The sequence below is a fragment of the Peromyscus maniculatus genome, chromosome 18 (assembly GCF_049852395.1).
Source record: "Peromyscus maniculatus bairdii isolate BWxNUB_F1_BW_parent chromosome 18, HU_Pman_BW_mat_3.1, whole genome shotgun sequence".
Classification (NCBI taxonomy): Eukaryota; Metazoa; Chordata; class Mammalia; order Rodentia; family Cricetidae; genus Peromyscus; species Peromyscus maniculatus.
The window spans coordinates 24,036,511-24,059,894 of record NC_134869.1 but is presented as its reverse complement, the minus strand read 5'-3'; the positions used below and the strand labels follow the sequence as shown (position 1 = coordinate 24,059,894).

Sequence of the window (23,384 nt, the reverse complement as noted above, 5' to 3'; positions counted from 1 at the left end):
ACCACATGCCTGTAATCCCAGCACATGGGAAATGGAGGCCGGAGAATGAAAAGTTCAAGACTATCCTTGGCTATACAGTGAGTTCAAGACCTGTCTCAAAAAAATAGGTCCAGATAGTTACCTGCATGTGTTTACATATTTTTCTAATTCTAATACTATTGACACATGATATGTGAGAGGAAGATTTCTATAGTCACCTCCTGGCAGAACCAGAGTAGAAAGCTGTTGTGATTAGTGCAGAGTAGTTATTGTGCTGAAAGAAGAGATTGATAGGATGTGGAACCTGCATACTTCTAGGAGCACTGGCCATTCACAAAATAGTAAGAGAATTTCAGAGAAATAAATGACTGTGGGACCCTGTAATATATATTGTATAAACTTACGCTAGGGAAATTTAAATGAACTGAAATATTATACTTGGCTTTGAGGAAGATTCAATATGGCATCTAGAAAGAGCCTGAGGTTAGGTATTAGGCAACCTGGACTTGAACTCCAGTTCTGAAGTTTACTACTAAATAATCTTGTTCAACCAGTTCCTCATCCTCTCTGGTTTTCCTCTGTGTAAAAGGATAACTTTCTAGGGCTCTTTTGAGAATGAAGTTACGCAATGCAGTTTTCACAGCAGGTGTTCAATGACTAGGTATTCTTTTTCCTTTTTTTCTTCTTTCTTTTTTTGGTGTTGGTGTTTTTGAGACAGGGTTTCTCTGTGTAGCCCTGGCTGTCCTGGAATTCACTTTGTAGACCAGGCTGGCTTTGAACTCACAGAGATCCTCCTGCCTCTGCCTCCTGAGTGATGAGATTAAAGGCATGAGCCAATACACCCAGCCAATAACTAGATCTTTAACCACTGTCCTACATAATCTGTCACATTTTAGAGTAATTCTTAAAATTCACTAGGACAGTGGTTCTCAACCTTCCTGATGCTGCGACCCTTTAACCCAGTTCCTCATGTTGTGGTGACCCCAACCATACAATTATTTTCGTTGCTACTTTATAACTATAATTTCACTACTGTTAGGAATCATAATGTAAATATTTTTGGAGATAGAGGTTTGTCAGGGGGATTGAGAACCACTGTGGCTAGCATCTATAAAAGTAAAGTAATTAATGGAAAATGAAAGAAATGTGGTTAAAATGTATTCAGCTTCAAAGGAAGTTTTTAAACTTTATAAACCATGTTCATTATTGTAAGGGAGGTTTTGAAAGTTTAAGAAATTTTGAAGTAGTAAAGACATGAAATTGAAGTTCATTTGTATGACATATTAATTAATCTGCTAACTCAGATTATTTTTTGGTCAGATAAGAAATTCCCTTCTAATTTAGAAGATCATTACAATGTGAGTTAAGATCATCTATGTATTCTATGTGTTTATTCAAACCACCGCACTATTCTTCAAGAAAGCTTACGATGACCACTGAATTCAGAACCAGAGTCCAAACAGTGAACACCAAATTATCTCAACAAGGCATGCTATCCTTACACTGCTTCCCAACCCTGCAGCTGGGAGCTAATTAAATAGCTCAGAGTGCCTCGCTGAACCTTAGTACTGCATTTACAAAACAACTTCAGAGGACATGCTATTAAAGTCTGGGGTTTATCAGAAGGAGCCAGCATTTTTTTTAAAGCAGCCCTTAAAATTAACATACTGGATAAGCTGCTTATTATAGATGGAGTCTATGAGATCCTTCATATAGATCCAAAAGTTAAGCAGTGAATTTCTAAGCCAACTAATGAGACTATTGCACTGAGACTAAAATCTAAAAATAGCATTTTAGATAACCCAAGAGCATTTTGAGAAGTAAATTTATACTCTATATGGTCATTTCTAAAATGCTAAAAGCCACATTGATAACCACTAATATACTGGAATCTCTCTGGGCTGAAATGTGGAGCAATTCTGTACTTAATTAACTTAGAAACATACCAGTGATAATGGGAATGTGTGAGAAAAGGATATTTTAAATTACTGTGAATTATACTTCTCCCTTTAATTAATCTGAATAGTTAAGCTTTAAAATTCATATCAAAATATCCCCAAAATAAATAAAATCTTACTTTGTAAGACAGGGATGACAGCTATCATTATTTAAATTATATACAGTAAGGGGAGAAGTATGATGTAGAACCATTTAGCAACTGGACTCTTTGGAGGTCATAGAAGATATCTACCATTGCTTGCATCCTGATGTACTGGATACTCAAGAAGACATGGAGAAAACTGGTGAGCTCTTTACAGTTCTTCTCACTCATCTCTAAAATGGGAGATACAACATTGAGCTTACCTTTCTTCCAGCGATATAACAAATTGCAAGACCAGGTTGGGAACAGTTCAGCATCCCTGAAACCTGCTACAGGTAAAAGCCATTGTGTACAACAAGACCTTTCATCTAGACGAGGAAGCTATCTGACCTGTGGTGGCACGTGCTCCTATGTGTGGGTTTCATCGATGCAAAAAAGAAGAAAGCTGGGGGGGTTATGGGGGGGGTCTATGTCCTTAAAAATAGTCTTCTTACTGAATTATGAAGCAGTAAAGTCTACAGATAAGTGTAGGATGTAGCTAGAGTTTTCCTGCCTTGCCCACAGTCAGGACAAATCTCTGTCACCCGCCAGTCCCACAGCCGCTCAGACCCAACCAAGTAAACACAGAGACTTATATTGCTTACAAACTGTATGGCCGTGGCAGGCTTCTTGTTAACTATTCTTATATCTTAAAGTAACGCATTTCTACAAATCTATATCTTGCTACGTGGCTCGTGGCTTACCAGCATCTTCACATGCTGCTTGTCCTGGCAGTGGCTGGCAGCGTCTCCTTCTGCCTTCCTGTTCTTTTATTTCTCCTCTGTTAGTCCCGCCTATACTTCCTGCCTAGCCACGACCAATCAGGTTTTATTTATTGACCAATCAGAGCAACTTGACATACAGACCATCCCCCAGTACAGCCAAGTGCAGACCATCTCAGACACCTGCACTCAGGCCCATGGTCCTAATCATCCTCTATGCAAACCTGCTGGGTAACGCCACAAGGAACCCAAGAAGGGCTCCCACAGGACATACATTAACATCCCACAGCAGTAGGATGCATTTACAGGATCGCAGTAGTGTATGAACTAGATGGGGTAGAAAGACAATCTGCTGGTAAACTTTTAATAAAGGGACCGCCTCTGGCTTGCCAATTTTTTTTAAAGTGTGTGTGTGTGTGTCTGTGTGTGTGTGTCTGTGTGTGTACTAGAAGATCACTTTCTAGTTGAAAAATCGAGTCCTTCTTCAGTGTATGAGAATGTCATACTCTCTTCAGCGACTAGGTCCCTATCTAAAGGCCCTGAACACCATCTTTAATAATTGCAAGTAGGAATTAAGCATTTCTTCAAGACTGGTCTTTTAACAACTAATGAAATAAAAACAAAGTGACTATTCATTATCATGGTAGTTTCTCCCCCCCCCCCCCCCAGAAGGTTTTACAGTATGAAACAAAGCATGGACTTTTACAAATACCTTCTCTAGCTGATGGAAGCCAGGCCCTCCCTTGGTAAGATTCTACAGTGAGAGCTTGCCTTTGTCCACCAAGCCACGGCTGCCGCTGGCTGGTTGATTGGTGGCTGTCTCCTCATATGCAGGATGTATAGCTTGGAAGAAGCCCTCAAGGCAAAAAAACATGGGATGCCTTGATAAAATGAGATACCAGGAAGGAAATGGATTTTTTGAGTGTGAAATGATCGAGAAAACGAAGTCTACTCCTGCTGGCAGGAAACGCACGGGGTAAAATTTAGATAGTATGCTAAGGACAGACAGCATGATGGGTTTAGAGGAGATCTATTCAAAGGATCTTTAAGTCACCAAGGCAAAGATGATCAGGATGCTGAACTAGTGTAGATATTGAACACAGGAAGAGAGACCTAACAGTTGTCTGCAGATACCAGGGATATTAGCTGGAAAAGATAGTTTATCTACCCATAGGTAATTATTTGCTTGATAGAAGCAATCTTTCTTATTTATTCAATGGTTAAGTAACTAGCTACATTTTGAGCACCATAATAATATGGTAGGTATGACAGACACAAGGATTTAGTCTGGTAGGAAGAACAACAACAACAAAAAAGCAATTCTAGCTTAGTGTGTTATGTACCAAGTATCCTGTGGGGGGGGGGGGCTTAACAGAGGAGATGATGCTCATTTTGAAGTTTGAATTTTGGAAGATCAGCTTGAGCTTGAGTGGTAAAAAGAGAGGGCTTTCGTGTAGAAGGAACAACATATGCAAAAAAAAAAAAAAAAAGGAAGTTGAAGTACTAGCTTTTCCCACTGATTACAGGCTAGTTATAATGGCTAGAGCATAGACTATACTGGAAGCCGATGATAGGAATGAAGTTGGAGAGATAGGCTAGCAGCAGCATTGTAAAGGTGATGGGAAGATGGGAAGAAATTTTCCACTTTCCAGACAGCTGTGCGGCTTAACACCTATCATCCCATTCCTCAGGAGGCCGGGGAAGGAGGATTGTATCATCAAGGCCAGCCTGGGCTACTTCATCCGTTCTAAGACAGACTGAGCTACAGAGTGAAGACACCGTCTCCGAACAAATGGAGGAAACTAGCAGTCATTATCCATATCAACAACAAAACAGGGAAGGGAGTAGTAGAGATGAGGAGAACCATTAAAAGATGTGAGTTCTATTAGATCCTGGTATCAACAGATGGCTGTGCTGTCAAGGACCGTTTCCCTGGTGTGTTACTGCTACCAATTGAAACATCTGAATCAAATAAAATATCTTAGAATGTTAAAGATGAAATGTATATGCATACATGTAAGTATGTGTCTCTCCCCGCTGATAACCCTAGGTGGTGTGTCAGGGAGAATACAAGGGGGAAGGGAGATAGGATAGTAAGAGAGTTAAAAATAATGTAGTTAAATATAGAAGATTATTACAAACACACATTTGAGGCTAAAAGGAACAATATAGTGGTTAAGATAAAAGAATGGAAAAAAAGAGAATTCCCCTATAGGACAAATTCTTGAACAATGCATAACATACACACACTACTTGAAAATTTTATACATATAAAACTTCCCATTATATATGCCCATGGTTCCTATACACACTAACTGATTTAACTCTACAGATATGGGTAAAAGTACATTTTGGATCTGATATGAATATCCACTGAAACTAAAACTGTCACATCCACTCAATTGCCATCAATGACAATTAGAAAGTATTGATCTGGGAAGGAGCCAAATGGCAAAATCATTTTCCAAAAAGAAACAAAACCCTCAAAATAAACACACAAAACGCAACCCTGTAAAGCCGCAAAAATGGTGGAGCCTCAAAATGGCCTATGCCGTAAGATAACATGATAGGAGACCTCAGACTCTCTTTCTGTGTGGGCAAGTTCTTGGTCCAATATTCAAGAGCTCTATTTTTGGAGGCTTTCTATTTCTCCCTTGCTGCCTGTGGGTGCCATCTTTTGAATACCAACTACTCTCTTGCAGTCCAGGTTCCTTCTTCCGACCGCTCCATTCCAGCAACATTTCCGGAAAGACCCAGGGTCACCTTCTCATTCTATACACTGAAGGACTAGATGTCGGGATGAACGTTAGGGACCCAACTATTGGAGGACATGGTTTTACTTAGCAAGCTGTCACTCCTCTGTGGGTCTCAAATAATAGCACGTTTAGGAACTCCCTCCATCGACAGGTTTAACTCTTTCCTTCCAAAACAGCTTAATACGTCAGTTGCCATCCAATGACTTTCCGTTGTGCAAACATTTCTCTGTCAATTTGCTTCCTCCCCCAAAAAGGGATGTGTAGCAATTACCCAGTTCACATTATTGTGGTGATAGTGACTCAGGACATTGAAAGGCATGTGACTTTTGGACGTTCCCCTCCCCATCCTTTCCACTATATTTCGCATAATGCATGTGCTAATTGCAAACCTCCTGTGAAATGCTTTGTCAAGTTTTCCATGACTGCAAAGATGCGTAGACTTTTAATCCTGTACGTGGACGAAAGTCCATTTTGCTCTGTTGTTTCCTTGTTTGGCTGCCAAGCTTGCTGATAGCCACCTAATGAACAAAGAGTAAACTATTATCGCTTTAATTGGTCTCCACTGGCTAATTCATAGGAGGCTTTCAGAAACGCATTTATTATATAATTAAGAGATTTGCGATTCCTTTTAAGTCATTGGCCATAAAAGGCTTTGTTTAATATAATAATTACAGTCACTTCTCCTGTTGCCCTGGGTCAGCAGCCTACTCTCACCCTTGGAGACTGTTTTCTCAAAGTCAAAATTGTCTCTGGTTTCGCTCTCCCCGCAATCTGCTTCCTTCACAGCCCACATTCTGTTGCCCTTTGCGTTTGTAAAACCCATAAGCTCGTCAATTGTAAGAAGACTGAAATCGCCAGTTTGTTTGTGCCCATTTCCTCCTTCCTTCCCTAATCCTCACATCCAAGGCTTCTACTTGAAGACTCAAAACTGTAGCTTGGTAACCCTAAGCCATTGTAATGCATATGCTAGAGGGAGGTTCTGCATTTTAAACGTGGAGCTGACAGTAAAACATTTTTAGAAGTCAAAGTTTTCTCCTATTGCGTTTGTTGAATATTTGTCTCTAAGGCTTTGTTCTAAACCATCCTGCACTTTACTTCAAGCTACTTCATCTTTGTTTTGTTTTGTTTTTTTTGTTTGTTTGTTTGTTTGGTTGGTTGGGTTTTGTTCTTTTTTTTTTTTCTTTTTCTTTTTCTTGAGCATGTAAAGATTCTTTCTTGGTGCCTATACAAGCTGTTCTATATCCCTTGTCAACCGGCAACGCTCACATTTTGCATTCTTGGATTGCCCGGTCTTACCTTTATCTCTTATCTTTACTCAGACCGCACAGAACTACTTGAGCATGCTAAATGCAGTTGACATTCTTCGTTATTTGGTAGGGAGTTAGCTACTGTTAGATTTAGCACAGTCGTGTAGGAGCTGGGTGTGGTGGCTCACACTTGTTATCCCAGTATTATGAGATGGAGGCAGGAGGTTGGTCTGGGCTACACAGTGAGACCCTGTCTCCAAAGAACCATATCCAACAATCTGACTGCACACTGCTGGTGATAAAATATTCATGTTGATAATGCTGATAACATTGTGAGGGCTAGAAATGCCGGCATCTTAGTGCTGCTACGGCCCCTCGCCCAGTGGGAGTAGAACTTGGAGTTAGACACTTGTTGGTTTTTTCTTTCTAATGTTATATTGTAGATCATTCTGATTTCAATTTTAAGTAAAATGAAAGCAAGTTATAAAGCTGTTTCTATAACCAGTGAAAAAACTGTGTTGACAGTCTCCTATTATTAATGTATTAGTGGTACCCTTGCTTTTGTTTAAAGACTTTGTTCTGTTGTTCATACTAGGTTGGACAGCCACTAAACTGGTGGGGAGACAGATCAATCTAAGTTTCTGGAGCGCTTTTTTTCTTTCAGTATAAATATTTAATTGTGTCATGAGAAATTCTTATGAAAAATTGTGACACACGCGAGGATTGATTCTCCCTGTAAGTAGGGCAATAGTTCCAGGTCTGCAAAAAGAACTAAAACTTTCTAAGCCTTTCGAAGTGGTGACTCTTCTAGGCACTTGAAATGATTCTCTTTAATCTTTGTGGTACCTCACAAACTAGATGGTATCACCCGCCATGTGCACATGAGTAATTAAAAGTTAAATAGCTTACCCCCATTGCAGTTAGCGCTGAGAAGAACCAGGATTACAACACAGGACTGAGTCTAAAGTTCGTTTCCTTTTTCATGTTCTTAAAATAGGCCCTTCCTGCTCACGCTGAGGGTGGAACTCAGCTCTGCAATAAATTATAATGCTCACTTCCAGAGCCCACTGCTTTGGAGGGAAAGAGCAAGGGTTCTGGAGTTGAAATTCCTAGACTCCTAACTCAGTGCTACCCCTCAACAATTGTGGTAGTGAGTATTACTGTTTTATAATCTGTAAAATGGGTGGGAGTATAAGAGTATCCACTCAATAGTGTGGTTTATTAGGACACAGAGAATACATATAAAGCAGTCAATCAAGTGGTCAATAGTAGTGTTTTATAGATATTTTCAAGGGTTTTGATTTCCCTATAAATGTCAGTATTTGTGGCTGGGTTTGCTTGAGGTCCTGGGTTTGTTCCCTGGCACTGGAAAAAAAAAAAAGTTAGCTCTTTGTATGCATAACCTATAAATTTTCTTGCTGGCTACTTATGTCTGGCTCATTTGGCAATCACTGTTCTATTTTAGATCCCTGCCCGATTTTACCTGTGTGTTTTTTTTTTTCATTGATGCATGCAGAAGATTGAAAAATGCCTATAAATTCCCCACTAATCCTCCCTTGGAGAGCGTTCTCCTCTTGAAAATAGACTAGACTTGGTGACCCGCTTAAGGAACCGGCCAAGACAGAGTGAGAATTGGAAGGCTAAGTGATAGGAAATCCACCACATGTCTCTGAATACTCATTCAGAAGAGTCTCAGGCAAACAAAAGCACTCAGACCTCCACTTTGGAGAAGTGTAGGTGACCCTGGCCATCAGACCCACAGAAGCCTGGTCTTCCAGTCATCCTTATCAAGTAAAGCTGTCTTAAGTCTTCCAGACCAGGTCATCTGCCCCCTCATTATCACTGAATGTCCTCAGTGAGCAGAAGACTCTCCCCCACTGAGCCCTGCCTCAATTGTTGACCCATTAAAGTCATGAAATCTAATAAAATGTCCGTTGTTTTAAGCTATAACATGTGGGAGTAACTTATTGCATAGCAATGAATAACCAAAGTATTATTTTTATTTATTATTATAGTATTATTTATTTTATTTTTATTTCTTTATTTTTGCCTATTTAAAAAAAAAAAAACTATTGTGCCAACAACTGTTCTGGTATGGGGTTAGATTTATCTATGAGTGACCTAAGCAAGATTATTGCTGTCAATATGGTTACTGTATTAGTCACAGTTCTCAGAGAATGCAGCCAATAGGCTAAGAATATAAAGATTCATACAAAAGGAGATTCACTGTAGGAAATCAATCATGCAGCTATGGAAACTCAGAAGTCCCATAGTCTGTTGTCTTAAATCGACAGAAGTGAGAAAACTTGCGGTAATAAGCCTGAGGCTGAAGACCTTGAGGACTCATGGGTGGGCTGATGTCCAAGTTTCAAAACTGAAGAACCAGGAACTCCAGAGTCAAGGGTAGGAGAAAATGTGTGTCTCAGCGCTAGTTTAAAAAAAAAAAAAAAAAAGCAATTTTCCCTTTTCTCAGCTTTTCTGTTCTATTTAGACTCCTAGCATAATGAAGGAATCCTAACCATTTTAGAAAGGGTAACCCATGTTGCTTAGTCTACTGATTCAGCTCTCCCTGAACCCTCTCACATCTCACAGACACACCTAGACAGGATGCTTTCCTACCTCTCAGAGTATATTTAGTTCAGTTAAGTTGGAAAATCCACTCCATTAAAATTAACCCTCACAATCCCAATCTACTAAAGGCACAGACAAATTCATAAATCTCACACAGCAAATAACCAGTGTAAGCAGATACTGACAGGTATAGGCCTGTGGGGCTAGCAGAAATTTGAAGGGAATTTAAAAATTACTCCTCATTAATCCATTGACCAATTAATCAAACAAGTGCTTAGTATTGCATAACATAATCCATAATGTACCCTGAGGTAAACATACATAATAATAGTATTCAAGGAATACGCCATCAAGGGGATGCTCACCTAGAGCTATATCACATAATAATATGGAAATTAGCTCATCTATGTAGACACCAGAACTTCCCTTTTCACTTAAAATATGCGTTTTCTGAGAACTTCATATATGCATCCAACCAAATATGGTTATATACAATCCCCACACCCCTATTATTCAGATTTCCCATACTATATCCCCTTCCAACTTTATGTTGTTATTGTTTTACTTTTAAATAAATCTGCTATATCCAATGAGTGCTGCACATATGTGTGGGATGGTCCCCTGGAGCTTGAGAAAACTACCAATGGCCACACACACCCCCAAGATTCTCCTTCCCACGGCAGCCATCACGTAGGGGTGGGGTCTGGTGAGCTTGTTCCCCATTCATGGCGGATGGTGACTGCCTTGATCTTGTGCCAGTCTTTACTCATATAACCACCGCTGCTCTGAGTTCATGAGCTCAGTAGTCCTGTTCAGAAGACAAGGGACTTCATGGCCCTCTGCCCGTCCTCTGGTTCTTACATTTGTTCCGCCTCCTCTTCCTGGATGTTTCTCAAGCCTTAGCGGGGTTAATGCAGATGATCCAGCAGCAGCTGAGCAGGTCATGATTACTTATATTTGGCACTTTGACCAGCTTTGAGTCTCTGCATAAACTGCTCCCCGCTGCAAAAAGAAGCTTCCAAAATTGAGAGAAACATAAATCCATAGGTACAAACATTTATTTAAATGGCAGTATGACAACATGCCCATTTAACAAAATAGCAATGATCGGTGCTAACCAAGGGCCTCCGGCCTCACCAGATTCAGGCCTTTGACCAGGTTTATAGTAACAGGCATGAGTTTTGCTCTGTAGAAAGGGCCTCCAATCCTATCAGAGAGCAGTTGGTTACCTCATAACTGTTATACCGCCATTGCACCAGGGGGCACGTATGGCCTGGTGTGTTGGTAATGTAGCACGCAGGGTCTAGGTCTGGGTAAGACCGCCAATGTTTTTTTCTCCCTCAGCAGCCTGCATAAGACCTTCTGCCATCAGTTAAGAAGTTTCCTGTGGCTTTGAGCCTGGTTTGAAAAATTGTATTTATTCAGCTATTGATAACTGTTCTTGTCACAAATCTTACTGATTCTACTTACCCAAATAGATATTGAATTTCCCGTCACCTACACCTACACTCTAGTTGCCTTGATTCAGGATTTTATGTCTTCTTAGCCAAAAGGACTGTCATCTCTCCTGTCTAGAATGCTTGTACCCACCCTGACTGCAGAGGGACAAATTTCTTAAAATGCACTTTAGGGTTTTTACTCCTACATTCCAGGCGTTGAATTCATAACAAATTGTATTGACCATACTGTATTTTAATTTGTACTGAAGTCTGTCTTAACCCCCCACTGCATTACTTAGTGTAGTGCATGGCATTTCTTTCATTCAGTTATTCATCCAATAATCATATATTAAATATGGGGGCAGACAGTCTGCTTCAGTCCCTGATGAGATGGACAAGGTTTCAGACCTTGTGGGGCACGCAATATAGCTAAGTAGTGGGATAATAAAAGACATAATTACTGTAAAGTCCAATGAACATAATGATGGGTGAGTGACGGGAGGCCATGGAAGTATGTGATATGAAGTTGGAAGAAGGTTTCCTTGAGGCAGTAACATTTAATCTGAGAGTTGGAAGATGGGTTAGACTCATCCAGATTCAGAGATGGGAGGGTGGGGCAAGGAGGGAACATGGTTCCTTTCAGAGGAAATAGCTTGTGAGAACTTCCAGATGCCACCGAGAAGGTGTTGAAGGAAATTGAAAAATACTGTAAAGTCACCAGCAAATATGTATTGAATGAGTACATCTGGGAATGTGAGTCTGTCTGCAGCTTTTGAATTGTAAAACAAACTTTCAAGAACAGCTCGTGGTATTCCTTAAGCACGTAAATGCAAGCAACTGCACTTCACTTTATATTATTAGACAGTCCAGGCTAATAGGCAATAATGTCAATAAGTGCTTGGATGCCACCGTCTTTGCTCACTGCCTGTATACAGATGCGCCCCACAGTGCCCTTCTGTGCTAAAAAAAAAAATTATCCCAACATGCTTTGTGCCAAGCAATGAATCTGATTGTTCTAACGCTGTGATATCCAGGAAGGCAAACCACTAATCACTTGTGGCTATTGACTATATGAAGTAAGATGAGTCCAGATTGAAATGCTGTAAGTATTAAATGTAAGCTAGATTTCACAAAGTACAAAAAGCAAAATACCACATTAACAATTTTATATAGATTACATGTTGAAATAATTATGTTTTGATTTATAGTTAACTATGCTAATATAATCAATGAACTTGTTTCTTTTACTTTATATTTTTGGTTGTGAGCCTAGCCTTTAACGGCTGAGCCATCTCTCCAGCCCCTACTTTAAAATTATATATATGGTATGCATAAAATATCATTGGAAGCCGGGCGTTGGTGGCACATGCCTTTAATCCCAGCACTTGGGAGGCAGAGGCAGGCTGATCTCTGTGAGTTAGAGGCCAGCCTGCTCTACAGAGCAAAATCCAGAACAGACACCAAAACTACACAGAGAAACCTTGTCTCGAACTCGAAAAACCAATATATATAATTGGAAAGTACTGGCCTAGGCTGTTCAAAACAATCCTGCTTTTTTCTTTCTTTTTAGGCTTCCCCTACAGGTAAGGATGCTGTGACACTGTTCTATTTAATAATACCTGAGCAGATGTCTGCTGTGGGATTTCTAGCAAAAGCTTTATTTTCAAAAAGTCTTTGAACATTCCTGTTAAGAGTTTATGCTGCACGTTTACTCTGCAGTTTCCCTTTTTTTTTCACATTGAACTATGAATATAATGGCTATGTCTTATATAGTTCTTTCGTTGCTTCTTGGTTTTTCATTTCATTTTTTTTTTTTAATAATTTATTTAACTTTATTTTATGTGAGTTGGTGTGAGGGTGTCAGATGCCCTGGAACTAGAGTTACAGACAGTTGCAAGCTGCCATGTGGGTGCTGGGAATTGAACCCAGGTCCTCTGGAAGAGCAGCCAGTGCTCTTAACCGCTGAACCATCTCTCCAGCCCATCATTTCATTTTTTAAAATTAAAATGTCATTACATCACTTTCCCCCTTCTCTTTCCTCCCTCCCGTTCTGCCCATGTATTTCTTACTAGCTCTCAAATTCACGGCCTTTTTTAATTGTTGTTACACACACACACACACACTCCTAAGTATATAAATACCACATACTCAATCCATATGTCACTTGATTGCACATGATTTCAGGGCTTACCATGTGCTACTGGATAACCAGTACTTTAATATCATTTCTTCGTGGCCCAGTGCTCATGGGAAAAATCCCAGCAGGATCCTAGAGACGATTTTCTTTAAAAAAAAAAACAACAAAAAACAAAACATTGATTCATTGCTACTACATCCCAAATGGCATTTATTTATTTATTTAAAGTGATCTTGCTCCTACATTCTGCTCCTTGTAGTCAGATAGATTATTAACTAATACACTTATATCCAAAGCCAACCTCAGGATGAATTGGGGAGAGCCAGCATGCCTGCTTTGAGCACTGTGTCTGGCATGCTGAACTACATTGCTAAGGTAAATTTAAAAGATCACTCTTGAGTCTGTTGAGTTCCCATTAGTTTGGGGCAGCTGTCTCTGTGGTTTTTCTCATCACGATCCTGACGTGGCTGGTTGTGTGGCTATCCCCTTGCGTCCTCCTCTCACTCTTTTCTTTCTTTTCCCAAATTTCCCCTCCTGTTGATGCTCTCTGCCTGCTAGTCCTGCCTATTTCTCTCTCCTGCCTCGCCAATGGCTGTTCAGTTCTTTTTTAGACCATCGGGTGTTTTAGACAGCCAAGGTATCACAGCTTCACAGAGTTAAACAAATGCAGCATAAACAAAAGTGACACACCTTAAAATAATATTCTACGACAATTTTGGCTCCAAAGCACTTACATCAAGTGTTTTCTGAAATGTTACTATTTTAGTGTGTGTTGTGGATCTCTAATGTGGATACTATGTCAAGTTATTAAATACCGTGTTCAGATTTCATTTACTATGAAATTTTGCTCGTGACACCTGTTACCATCTTCTAAGGTAGATCTTTTATTAGAACAATATGGTAAATTCTAGATGACTGTGTCAAATGTTAAAGAAGTTTCCTGTTTTGGCTAAGAGTTAAATGCTATTAGCTACACAATTATGTCTTACATCCAGGTTTCTGCCTCTTTGTTGTAGGTGTTTCATCGGATTCAGATTTTTATGTTTGTCTCTGTGTTTTCTATAGCCTTCCCCCCCACATCCTAATGAACCTACTTTTTGACTAATGTTATATTATTCACCAAATAATTCTACCTCAAATAACATTAGTTAGCTTCTTATTGAGGACCTTGGGCCTTTTCTAAGGTACTTAAGCTCAAGGGTATGAGTGTTGAGACACTTACAAGTTATTGCATATTACTTCTAAGATCTTGGCTTGGCTTTAAACAGAGAAGTTGAGTGGACTCAGGTCCAGCTATAAGAGAGAAGAATACAAAGAAGGAGAATTAAAAAGGGAGATGCAGAAAATCACCCAGTACCAGCAGAATTAATTTTACCTCCATTTCAAAGAGAAGTGGTTGCTAGTGAAAATACAAACATTGTGGACAGATTACTGATGATATTGGAACAGAATGGGTTCTTGTGAAGAAATATAAGCCACTGAAAGCTTGGGAAGCCTGGTCATTAAAATACATTTGAAAAGGCTCACAAGTACTAGAAGCATTTGGCTTGTAACATCTGATGCTTCTTCTTTTTGATATATGCAATGAGTCTTGATTCTGCCAAGTGTTTACAAGACTGAGCCAGACACTTTAGCTTTAGGCCATTAAATCTCCATCTGCAGTATGAAGAGACTGACTAAATAAACCCTAATTCTGGGGACTAGATGGGAGTAATTAGAACTATGGTCTGGACTAGGGAGTCAGTAAACTTTTGAGGTCAAAGGCATGACAGTAATAGATAGCAATTAGTATAGGTTTTACAGGTCCTGTGTACTTCGTTGCAGTTTCTCAATTTGTCCTTTGTATCTTACAATAATCACAGAGAATACAATCCTCTCCCCTTATCTGTGTTGGATATGTTCTAAGACAACTAGTAGATGTCCCAGCCATGGATAATAATAACTGAGAGAGAGAGAGAGAGAGAGAGAGAGAGATTTCCTTACATATTCATACTCTTAATAAAGTTTAATTTATAAATTAGACACAGTAAGACATTAAAAAACCAGTAGTTTCTAGAGAAAGGAAAAATATTGAACGGCAAAAAATAAGAGTACTGTGACTAGTCTTCTGGTAACTGAGAGTACCAAGTACATAAGAGGCAGATAGCACATATTGTGTGGATACAGTGGCCAAAGGGATGGTTTGTGTTCTGGGAAGGATGGGTAAGGATGCTGTAAGATCTTGTTGTGCTAATCAGAATAGCAAGCTCTTTAAAACTTAGGAATTGCTCATTTCTAGAAGTTTCCATCTATATCCAGACAACAGTGGACAGTGGGTAACCATTGTTACAGAAAGCAAAACTATTGATATCGGGGAAGTACTGTATTTAAGGATTTGGGAATAGAAGTATTCAGATAGCATTTAAATAAAAGTGGGCTATGATTGGCCGGTTCCAAGCTTAGACAATTAGCGTATTGTTGCTACCTTACACATATAGACTTAATGTTATCTCACATGTGACAGTGATTGCTTTTACAGGCACATTAACACCTCCATAGAACCCACAGCCGATACTAGTGTAACTTGTATTTCTATGGCTTCTATAGCATTTACTATGGAAATCCTGTACTTTTTTTTTTTTTATAATTAGTCTTTGTTTTCCTTATTTAAGAGCTCATGCTCCCAGTCACACGGTAGGAAATCCACTCACCCCTTGCAGAAGACTTTAATGCTCATGTTAAAATCACTTCACATCTTGTGCCTTTGTGGATGTGTGAGTTCGGCATGCTTCCATCTGTAAGGAGCAAAATCAAACCAGCAATGATTCAGTCATCAGGATAGTTACTGTTTTCTTAAGAAATCTGGAGCGAGGTAGAAGTTCGGTGAGTCAGTAAGGATCCTGAGTCTTTTCATCCTGCCTCCCATCCTCCCAAGTGTGTTGCCTTTTGTCTTCCAACTTCAAGTCTCATAGGACAAGATGACTACCACCACTTCAAGCTGTATGTCCTTGAACAAGTATCCAAAGCAGAAAGGGAGAGGGAGAATAAAACAACCTCCTCTTTATATCCCTCGTCTTTTATCATCAAATGAAATCTTTATCAGAAACCTTCTAGCAGAATCTCCCTTCTCACTGGGCAGAACTAGGTCACCCACCTCGGCTTCAGATCAGTCACTAGCAAAAAGAAATGAAGTTTCTGTGATGGCCTTAGACCAAGTGTTGACAAACTGTGGATAGTGGAAAAAAACCCCAGCTGGGACCTGTTTTGGAAATAAAGTTTTATTGGGACACAGCCATGCATGTTCATATTTATATCAGCTATGACTGTTTTTGTGCTAGCACAGGAAAGTTGGTCAGTTGTGACAGGATCCTTGCAAAGTGTGACATATTTACTACCTGGCTCTGTACAGAAAGTTTTCCCTCCTCTGACTTAGACTGTCACTCATCCCATGACACCACAAAACCGGGATTCTTGAAACAAGAATAACTTTAGATGACAACCAGCAACGAGATCCCCACTGTACTTATAAGATGGCTTATATGGTTAAGTTAGTGAAAATGTCTACAATTAACCAACAGATGTACTTTTTGAAAACCTTTTTCTACATCCTCAGTTTAGGCTCTTCCCCTCGTCTTTCCACAATTCCACCCAAACCTTAGTAACATCTTAGATCTGTATTTTCTCTCTCTCAATACTTCTTTTGGACTATAAGAACTTAAGCATTCTTCAGACTCCAAGGCTCTGGAGTGAATATAACATAAGATTTGATAACTGAGTAAAATTGTGTTTGTATTTGTGTGTGTGTGTGTGTGTGTGTGTGTGCGCGCGCGCGCGCGCGCGCTCACATGTATTTTTATACACGAGGAGATAAAGTCAACTTCTTGACAAAGCATTCTTCAAATACCATCTCTGTTGTTGTTGTTGTTTTCCAACAGGGTATTTTACTGACCTGGAATTTGCCAGGTAGGGTAGGTTGACCAGTCAACAAGTCCCAGGCATCCTCCTGTCTCTGTGTCCTCAGCACTCAGGTTACAAATGGACACCACTGTGCCTAGCTTTTCTACATGGGTTCTGGGAAGGTTGAACAAGGTCCTTATGCTTGACCAGCAAGGATTTTACTGACTGATCCATCTCTCGAGCCCCCATACTTGTTTGAGACAAGGTTTCACGTACCACAGCCTAACCTCAAATTTCCTATTTAGCTGAGACTGGCCTTGAACTCATGACCCTCCCAGCCTCCACCTTCTTATTGCTAGGATTACAAATGTATGCTACTGCACCTGGTTGAATTTCATTAAAAAATATTCTGTATCATGCACTAAGGCTGCCTCCTGGCCTCATATTGTTCATGTTTCTAACTTCCTTCCCCAACAAGCCACTGGGCCTGGCTGGTCTAGGAGAGATGCAGGAAGGATTTTCTTGTGAGCTGCTTGTGCATTTGGCTTGTGACAAGCTTAAAAGACGAGACTGCTTTTTAGTTTGTTTTTTTTTTAATTTAAAAAAATTTTTTTTTATCACCACACAATCTCCTATTCCTTTGGCCTCTAAAAAGCTATAGCTTTTCATTTAGGTGTCACAACAGAGGGGTTTAAAAATAGAGGAACAATGGTCTAGGATATGAAGGGGACTATCTCCCTTTGTTGAACAGCCGTTAGAAGTTAGCTCCAACTTTTCAGGTCTAAGGTTATGGGATGTGTTTAACTCACGGTTTGAGAAAAAATTCAACTGGAGTGAAATTTGCGAGCACAGAATTCTATGAGTTGGGGGCACATGGGCCTTCTATGACCCATTTTGTAGGTGACAAATTCAAAGAAGAAATCATTCAACCGAGCTGATCTCACTGGGCCTCTCTTTCCTCGGAATTATCCCACCGCACAGGGAGGAGGTGGGGGAGAAGAAGAGCTCCAAGGGTCTAATTACAAACCGACCTGCATAAACCCCTAAACCCTTCCGCGTGCTGGCTGGACCCCGTCCCATGACGCTGTGGCAGCTGTCGATTCCCCTGCGGTGTCTCTACCCAGTTGGCTACCCTCCCCCCGGCAGCTGTCACCCCTCTACTCTTACAGGAGAGTGGAAGAGTGTCTTCCTCACTGCTGCTCACAGCTCTGTTTCCGGATCCTGCTGTCAGCCTGCCTCTTGGTTTACAGGCGCGCGGCTGCCAAGGAATCTGGAACCTTTCCTACCGGCTGCATGCAAGTAAGTTTGACGGACACAATCATACGTCTTCCTAAAAAGGTGGCTTCCTCGCTGCTAATAATAGGTTCCGCAGGATGGACTCCAGACGTCGTGACCTTCTCCTGGAGGTGAGGTGGGAGAGTGTCAATTGTGGCGTCCCAAGTTTTCCATCTCAATGTTGTCCCCAAGAAAACCGGCCGTCTGGGCAGCAGCTTGACCTCCTGGGAGCCTGGTATTGTTCTAGCCCACATTTTCCAAGTGAGTTAATACTCTGAGTCATTTCGTCCTTACCTCCAGGCTCTTCTCCATCACTCGGCCCAACATATATATGGATATATTATTTATATAATAAATACTATCAATATATAACATATAAACAATATAATAATGATATATAATGATGTGTATTTATATATTATATGGTGACAATATATTATAACATATATAATATATTAATATTAAGGATATTAATGTGCATACTAAGCCTTGATTTTTATAACACTAAGGCGATAGTTGAATGCATGTCCGCCTGTCCTCTTCCTGTCCACAGTGTCTTAGCCTTAACACATGTTGGCTGACTTGGAACCATGGAGGAGGTACTAAGCAAGACGTGGGTTAGGAAGGCCCAGTACTCGCAACTCTGATATTGTCCTTTATTCATACGCTGGAGTCTTAGCAGATGTGTGCCATGCTTAAGACTGCCCGCTCGTGATAATGGAGAACACAACCGTGCAAGAGGCACGGCCGATACTTGAAATAGTACGGATGTTTCACAGGGTGTGAGTGCTTCTGACGGCCAGAGAGGGCATAATTCAGATAAAACTGCAGGAATTTGACAGAGAATCTGTGCTTGAGTTATAAATTTGGAAACATTCCCCATAGAGATGACATCTGAAGTTCCGCGTGAGGTATTTTATTTATTTAGTCAACAGAAAACATGGTAAGTACCAGTGTGGTAGAAACTGTCCTGGGTTCTTACGAAATGTGAAGATATGAGAATGAGGAAATATTTCATGGCTATGGTTTCAGTTCTGCAAGAAGGAAAGCGTTCTGGAGAGGGATTGTGTTGATGGTTGCACAACACGAATGTGCTTGGTACCACTGAATTCCATACTTAAGCATGATTTGGATATTGTTTTTTGTTGTGTCACTGTTGAGACAACATTTTGCTATGTACCCCGGGCTGGCCTCAAGCTCATGCATGATCATGCCTTAGCCTCTCAAGTGTTGGGATTAAAGGTGTGTGCTACCATCCTGGGTCACAATAGTACATCGTTTGCATATTACTCATAAAAATTGGAAATAAAACTAAAAAAAAAAAAACGAAGAAGAAGCCAGGCATAGTGGTACAGGTAATCTCAGCAGTGAGAAGAATCAGGAGTTCAAAGTCATCACGAGTTGCACAGTGAGATGGAGGCTAGCCTCGGTTATGTGATAACCTGTCTCAAAATAAAACAGAGTAACAAAAACAAATACATCATTTAAACATATGAGCTATAATATACCACCCAACTATAATCTAGTGATAGGCAACATATAATTTGTCTGAACTTTGGAAGGTGACAAGTGCTATCGAAAAAGTACAGAGGAATGAGAGGCACTAGGAATTGGCCTAGTCCAATTTCAAAAATAGTTGGCCACTATTTTTGAAAAGGTTGCCAGAATATGCCTAAGGTATATGAGACTTGGCTAGAGATGTAGAGATGATGGACATAACCATCTGAGAAAAGCATTTGGAAGCAAGAGAATGGCTAATACTAATGCCTTAAGGTGAGAACACGTCTGTCTGCATATTCACAGAGCAATAAGGAAGTGAGTGTGGCATGCAAAGTGGAGACAGGAGTTTAGGTCACTGTGGTAAGGAAGTCTAGTTTTGTATTTATCACATATACAAATGTATGTTCTTAAGATCATTTGTAGGACTTGGGCTTTTATTCTGAAGAAAATGGGAATCATTACAAGGTATTAAGTAGAGGAATAGATAATGTGACATTTCTTAACAGGATAATTATATGTAGAAGGCATATAATTAAGTAGCAAGAGAAGAGAGGATGCAGGAAGGCCTTCTGGAAGGGTGTTTCATTGGTCTTCCGTAAGAGGTGGTGATGGCTTATATCTGAGTCATGGTAGTAGACATGGTAGGAAATAGACTTTTCATATATTTTAAAAGAGCCAACAGAATTTCTTCCTGAATGACCAGAGGTAGCTGCTAAGAAAGGGGAATCAAAGATGCAGCCACAGTTTTGTCCTGAGTCTCCTCTCACTCGAGAGGCACTGAATGGGATTTTTTAAAGGGTATGGTGATCACAAGTTAGGTTTGGAACATAGTGTGTTAGCTCTGTTATCACAGTTTGTTTTTGTAAGTTGCCCAAGTGAGGGCCATGGAAAGCGTGAGTCAGTCAGTGATAGAGTATCTTCTTGTAGTATTGGCTCAGAATAGGTGTGTCTTTGAGATGTGGAAAGGAAAGAAGAGAGGGAGCCTAAATGACTCATGCTTTTCATGACCGTCATTCTTTCAAGTTAAGAAAATGAACTACGGTGACAATAGAGTCGGGACTATTGAGCTCTTATTATACTCTAGATACGTGACACACTAACTCCTGCCTACCTTTGTAGGTCAAGGAGATGTTAGATTTCAATTAGAGGCTAGTGAGTTTCCTAGCCTCTGCCCACAGCTGAGAACTCAGAAGGATTTCGTAGCTCACAAACACTCCCTTGACATCATATCATTATTCACCTTTAGAACAGTCTTGTAGAGCAAGTCAGTGAGGTTACCCTTTTCATGCTCTGAGGGCTGGAGGCCTTGCTTAGTGTAGAGACAACAGTCAAATCTTTCAGGCTCTATGACTTTTCCCAATAGCTCTTTGCCACCTGACTTTATATTTACAAAATTTTAAAACTTAAAAAAATGTATAATAGTACACCAAACATTTAAATATATTTTATACATTTCACCAATTGTTATCTCGCCACATTTGATTCATGTCTTACACACACACACACACACACACACACACACACACACACACACACATACACACACACACATTTTTTGATGGGCCATTTGAAAGTAACTTGCAGGCATTCTATCACATCCAAGTATTTAACCTACATCTTTTAAGAATTAGGGTATTATCCTACATAATAAATTTCTCATACCCAAGACAACTAATAATAATTTAAAAACCTATTATCTCATAAGCTATCTATATTTAAATTTTAGAACTGTCTCCAAATATCTTTTTTTTTTTTAGCTATATTTTGATCTTTGTAGGTGCTGATCTAGAATCATGCATGACATTTGGGTACAGTATCTTCCATCTCTTTGAATAGAACTATTTCCATTTTTAAAAATGATATTAACCATTTTGGAAAGTCCAGGTCACTTGTCATAGTGAGAGTCCTGAATTCTGTTTGTTTGATAGCTTCTTCAGAATTGGATGTAGGTTAAAGTATTTTTGGTGTTTTGGGCAGTACTAGCACACAGGTGAATGTCAGACTGGGATCCAGTGTTGGTGAAGAGTGATCACTCAATTAAGGGGAGAACTTCAGGATTCTTCATTGTGAGAATGTACTTTCTCCTCTTAAATGTATGCTACCTCTGGCATGGTCTTTGAACCCAAGACATTAGCATCCGGGGACTTGGATTAGGTTACTTCAGTGATGGCTACAAAATTCCCATTATCGCTCCCCGCTTCTGGTATGCTGGCCTCTGACACTCCTGGGACTCTGCAGTGGTGGAAGATGCAAGAAACAAACTGTGGAGTCTGATGCAGGTGACATGGCAGGTCACGTGATGACGGGGCCCAGAAATGCTAGGCAGGGCATGTAATTGTAAGGCGAAAGTGCTACTTTGGTGACAGTGAGTTTCAATTCTGTAATTTGGGGGTGATGACAGTTTCCATAACTCAGCTTTTCTTTCCTTCTATTTTGTAAAAGTGTTTTTAGGGGAAGAAAAAAAATAACTAAATCAGCACCTCGTCAATGTATTCCCACTTTAAATCCCTTTAGTGCTGTTTTCTGTTCTCTTTACCCCTCTCATTTTCCAGTCTATTTTCTCAAAGTCACTAAATATTTGTTTACATTTTTTTCTTTGAGTTTTCTGTTCGCCAATCTATATCTTCTAGTTGACCAGTTGCTACATTTTTCTTCAAGGTGAATTGTCCTGCTGGACAGTTTCTTGGTAGGACAAAGTCAGCAGCAATTTTTTACTTTAGGTTTTTTGTTTTTTTTAAGGAAGCAACTTTTAGTTATGACATATACTACTCCAGTTAAACTCTTCACATCATGAAATACCTACTTTTAGAAAACATTCCATTTAAAAGATAATCACAGTACTTCTCTCAAATAAACTATCAGTTGTCCCACCAGCAGTACTCTGGCTTTTTAAAAATTCTGCCAACCACACCCTTTCTCTTTATAAAGCTGCAAAATAGGAAGTATTTGATCTCTCTCTCTCTCTCACTTTTTTTTTCTTGGTAGTGTCTAACCACATTTTTGAACTCTGGTTTCATATAAGCAGTTGTTGATAACCAACTGATAAATGTTGTCCTGTCCAAGAGTCATGCTGATGAAATATGGAAAGAAGTTTAGAGAACATTTGAGAAGGTGTCTCCTTAACTCTCCGAACATCTGGTTTCTATGGTAAGATATAAATAAGTGGGTGTGGTGGCCCAGGCTACAAACCAGCCCTGGGGAGGCTGAGGCAAGTGGACTGCAAATTTGAGGACAGCCCAGGGTTACCTAATAAACTCCAGGCTAGCCTGGGCTACAGGGTAAGCCCCTGTTAAAAACAAAACAAAACAAACAAACAAGTAATAACAACAAAAAACAGGCAGACAGGCAACAGATTTCACACACACACACACACACACACACACACACACACACACACACACACTTTAGATCATTGCCAGGGTCTGCTTTGTAAATTTCATTTCCTTTTCACATTTTTTTGGTGTGTGTGTGTGTGTGTGTGTGTGTGTGTGTGTGTGTGTGTGTGTGTGTGTACAGTTGGTCAGGCTTGATGGCAGGCATCTTTACCTGTTCAGCCATCTTACTGGCCACCCACTTTATGATTTAAGTAAATATATCTTTCTCCATGCAGTATAATTATAAAACATTCTTAAAAAAGGCGGGGGGGAACAGCTCCCACAACTTCCAAACAATCTCCTAGCATTCTTTCTAAATAATTTATAAGCCTAACTCATAATATCAATTCTACAGATTCAGGTATCGTTTTGCACTGAAAAATGGAATTTTGCTAACTGATAAAACTTTCACTTGAATTCTCTGCACA

The 23,384-nt window shown here is 39.9% G+C and overlaps 2 long non-coding RNA genes across 2 annotated transcripts in view; one reads left to right on the top strand and one right to left on the bottom strand.

The window, feature by feature from the left end:
* LOC121823738 (uncharacterized) overlaps positions 1-23,384 on the top strand; it is a 114,301-nt gene that overhangs the window by 8,082 nt on the left and 82,835 nt on the right. The window lies entirely within an intron of this gene.
* Positions 12,906-16,028, bottom strand: LOC121823688 (uncharacterized). The gene is made up of 3 exons (XR_006065215.2): positions 15,622-16,028; positions 14,154-14,224; positions 12,906-13,077 (listed from the first exon to the last, which is right to left on the bottom strand). It is a non-coding gene; the product is annotated as an uncharacterized LOC121823688 (long non-coding RNA).